This window comes from Anas platyrhynchos, chromosome 2 (assembly GCF_047663525.1).
Source record: "Anas platyrhynchos isolate ZD024472 breed Pekin duck chromosome 2, IASCAAS_PekinDuck_T2T, whole genome shotgun sequence".
In the NCBI taxonomy this organism is placed as follows: Eukaryota; Metazoa; Chordata; class Aves; order Anseriformes; family Anatidae; genus Anas; species Anas platyrhynchos.
This window is the reverse complement of record NC_092588.1, coordinates 9834118-9839042: the sequence shown is the minus strand read 5'-3', so window position 1 is coordinate 9839042 and position 4925 is coordinate 9834118.

Here is a 4925-nt window from a genome sequence, read left to right as displayed (position 1 = left end):
AGTCTGAAGCTTTCATTCTTTTCATGTGGTTATACTTACAATTGTGACACTGCAAGTGACGCAAAGGGAGAAAAAAAAAAAAAGGCTTCTTTTTTAGCAAGGTGCAGACACAGAGATATTATCCACCCACTGATTTTAATCTTCCTTCACAAATAGTCATGAATAACTAGATCCAAGCCACTGATGTCATCCCTCCTCCTTTACCTCTGCTATCAAGTTTCTTAGCCCTTCTCAGCAATGGACTGGGAAGATCAGTGCTCTTATTCAGCTGGGAAAAGGAACATTTTATGTTCCTTAGACTGCATTTTCTGCAGAATGTTCACAGTCCTTGGAGACACCATTATGGAGCCTTGCAATCCAGCTGGCAGTTTACACCACTTTAAAAGGCAGAAGTGAACACTGGAAACCCTAACTAGGGAAGAATACTGATCTTCTTCTGCCAAAGTGAAAGGAAAAACAATGTCAGGAGTAGGCTGGCTTGACATTCTTGCACTGGAAAAAAATGCTAAATCAGGTTGTTTTTTGTTTTTTTTTTTAATCCCCTTAAATTGTATTTTTGTTGGAAATGCTGGGCTTCCTAAATTATAAATAATAAGGCCAATGACACAAAAATATTTCAGTCAGAAAAAAGACTGAAACATTTCTTTTGGGTTGGTTGGCTGGCTGATGCTTTTCATGTTTCATCACCTCCTTGTTCTTTTATATGTGCTTCTCAGGCATGTTATGTGTCCCATGATGGACCTTCTTGCATACTGAGTCACAAACACTGTCTCCATTGCATCCTTTCCACTCCTTAACAAGAAGAGCATGGTTCATTAGAGGAAAGGCCATCAGCCAAAATGGTTAATGTATAAAGGGAAAGATTCCAGCTCTCACAAGAAACAATAGCTTTCTCAGTCAGAATACATCAGTTCTTACTTCTTTGCTAAAAATGTGAGTTCTCCTGAGAAAATACTAGTGTTTCATTTTCTTTGAAACTACTTCCTGCTTATGCTGCTACCTCCTCCCTTTCTGCAGGCAGGAGCCTGACTATTCTCTGTATCTCTGCATGGTGTTGTTATTTTATTTTTTGAGTTTTCACTGAAAATTTCCAGAGAGTGACAGCACAGGGACAACAGTTATGATTTGTTTTCTGATCATCTCTAGTCAACAGTGTTGTGTCTTTGACTTGTATTTTCCATTCAGATTTTCCCAGAGGATCTCTTACCTGTCTCAATGGAAAACATTAGTTTTATGCAAATTCAGTTTTAACACTGTTGTATACACATGATCAACAAAATGAGGTTCAACAAGTCTAAGTGCAAGGTGCTGCACCTGGGTAAAGGCAGTGAGTACAGGCTGGGAAAATAACTCATGGAGAGTAGACCTGCAGAGAAAGACTTGGGAGTTCTGGTAAATGGAAAGCTTGACATGAGCCAGCAGTGCATGCTTGCAGCCCAGAAGGCCGACTGCATCCTGGGCTGCATCAAAAGAGACTCTAGAAGGTTGAAGGCTCTCCTCTGCTCTGCTCTTGTGAGGCCCCATTTGTAGTACTGTGTCCAGGTCTGGGGTCCCCAGCACAGGAAGAATGTGGATCTGTTAGAACAGGTTCAGAGGAGAGACATTAAGATGATCAGAGGGCTGGAGCACCTTTCCTATATGGAGGAAGGCTCTGAGGGGACCTAATTGCAGCATTTCAGTGTTTAGAAGGGACATGAAAAATGATGGAGAGCAACTATTGCTCAATGAGATCATGACAGGACAAGAGGAATTGGTTTTAAACTAAAGAGGGAAGATTTAAATTAGATGTTAGGAAGAAATTCTTCACGCAGAGAGTGGTGAGGCACTGGTTGCCCAGAGAAGTTGCGGATGCCCCATTGTGGTGGTTTTAATCGGGTGGGCAGCCAAGCTCCAACACAACCACTCTCTCACTCAAAATACAACACAAAGAGCTTGAGGTTTGAGATGAGAACTGTTTAATTAAAGGGAAAGGGAATGGGGAGAAAAAAGAAACAAAAGAAACAATAAGGCCACGCGGAAACACAGAGAGAAGGAAAAAAAAATTATTCTCTACTTCCCATCAACAAGCAATGTTTGGCCAGATCCTGGGAAGCAGGGCCTCAAAACGCATAACAGTTGTTCAGGAGGAACAGCCCCCTCTCCCACGAGAGCCCCCCTTTTTATTGCTGAGTGTGACATCAGGTATTATGGAATATCCCTTTGGTTGGTTTAGGTCAGCTGCCCTGGCGATGTCCCCTCCCCATCACTTGCCCACCCCCAGCCTGCTGGCTCTTGGGGGCTTGGAAGGAGTCCTGATGCTGTGCCAGCACTATGCAGCAATAGACACTGGAGTGATATCAGTGCTGTTACAGCTACAAGTGCAGAGCACAGCACTGCGTGGGCTGCTGCAGGGAAAGGTGACTCCATCCCAGACAGACCCAACACACCCATCCCTGGAGGTGCTGAAGACCAGGTTGGACCAAACCCTGGGCAACCTGACCTAGTGGATAGCACCCCTGCCTGTGGCAGGTGGGGTTGGAACTAGGTGATCTAGGTGAACTATATCCCTTCCAACCCAGCTTGTTCTATGATTCTGTGAAAATCAACTGGATCTTCTCCATTGGATTCAGTAGGCTTTTGGGAGCACTCTATATAAAACTGGTCTTTGTAATTTAAAGAAGTCATGAGTAAAAGTTCCTTCTTCTCATTCTACCAAATCAGAAATTCCTACAGTCAGTTGAGTATTCCCCTTTTCCTGCATCAAAATGTAAATGCAAGCAACTCATAACTTGCTGTCTCTACTGGTACCTGTTCCTTTTCCTCAACTGTTCTACAGTTCTACTTTGACAGCTTCTGCTCTAGTCATGGACTACTGTCAGTTCTAACACAAGGGTGGTCTTTTCCATAGAAATATGTATATAAATATGCACTGATCTCAGATTAACTTTCAGAAAAGCAAACTTGCTATGCATTTGCTATGCTTCACCTTCTTTTTTGAAAACAAGTAATGAATATTGGTTACCCTTTAATAACATTCTTCATACAGATTTGTCCATGCTTTCCATCTAAACATGATTCTTCAAGTTAACAATGTGCTTTTAAAAATCTTAATATGTCACATATAAAATTTATTTGTGGAATTATTCTCACTTCTTTCTTGCTCACCTATGAAGGCAAACACTGACTGCGTAAGTTGCCTATAATGGTTCTAAATTGAAGGAATGGGAACTGTAACTGGTCTAGACCCCACAATGAATAGTCACCATTTTGTCATCTGCCTCTAGAAAGCCTTGGCACTGCTTGGTCCATGCAGTCTTTCAGTAACAAAACAAAATTACAGTAAAGGCCAAAAGTTCTAAATTTCCTGAACTGAACTTTTTTCATCTGTGTAACCTGTAAGGTTAGGAAGAAAGAGGCCACTTTGGTTGTTATTCAGTTTAGTCATTGGCTGAGAAGGAAAGAAATCCTCAGAAATGTAACCAGAAGAATGTAATTCTTAGTGCTTGAGGTGTTTTTCAAGCATATGGTTAATTAATTTTTCATCTTTTGGCTGCCCATACCAACCAATAATATGGTTTACATTCACTTCTTCAGATAGGATGGTTACTAGATAGCGACTTGCAAGACCTTAGTTCAAGGGTGGTTTCACCACAAGTTTCCTGTGAGATTTTGCACAACATGGTTATGCCCAGCATTTTGTGATATTTTATTTTCTGTTTCCCACTGAAATAAGAAGCCCTGAACACAGAAAAACTTTGCCTTGTTTTTCCTGCTTAGAAAATAAGTGTATTTTTTCCTCATCTCAAAAAAAAAATAAAAAATAAAAATAAAAAATAAAAAATATATATATATATATATAAAGGAATTAAGGATCAGCTGTTTAAACTGACAGAAAAATATCCATTCTTACATGACTTGCTATCAGTTCAAGTGCTGCTCATTTTCACTGCATGTGCCCATAATGACCAGATCTATTACCTCCTACTTTCACTACTTTCACTGTGGATACCTCCTACTTTCACTACTTTCACTGGGGAGGAGTACTTCAGTGTCCAGTGAAGGCAGGTGAATAATGGTTTCACAGAGTGGAGGAACTCTTTCTATAGAGCAAAGAAGGAAATGTGTGTGTTACCTGAGTAAACCAAGGTAGTGAAAACTTACAGGGTTAAGTGACAGTGCCTTGAAGATATTTCCCTCTGAACTTAGACGCATTTTGAGTACAAAATTATCTTGTAATCTTCTGAAGGCCTCAGAATTATTTTATTTTATTTTATTTCTCTAAATCTCTGTATTTGCAAGATTAAAAAAAAAAAAATCTATTTTCTTTGTTTGTTTCAATGTCCTTTTTAAAAGACAATATTTTAATCTTGCAGTGACTTTTATTGCTTTCAAAAGTAACAGTTAACTAAAATTGTCAGTGATAGATGTTTGAGTAGAAAAAATGTTTTCAGGAAAAAAATGTGTTTTGGGATAAAAAAAAAAAAGTCAAAATATATACTTGCACATTTTTTTTTAATTTATTTGATCTGTTTGTTTGTTTCCACTATAGCCTTCAATTCTGTTCATAAAACGTAAGCCCATATGGTCTTGTGTACACATACGAATAAGCATATCAGCAGCTTGAGCTTTGGTATATCCATTTTTCCTACTATGACATTTCAACATATGACCTATGTAGTAGCCAGCACCGAGGAAGACATGATCTCCTTCCCAAACAGATAGTTGTCTTAAAACACAAAACATAACACTGGAGATGTGTAAAAAGGGTCACAAATCAAGATCAAAGTGAAGTCTGCATGGAGAACCCATCCTAGGTATCATATGAGAACAAGTAATCATAAAGCACCCTTCAGGCTGAAAGTAGCATTTCCTTAGAATAGGTAAACAGGATTGCAAACGAAGTTCTGTCTGTGGCCTTTTATGTAATATTGAACAAAAGCATAATT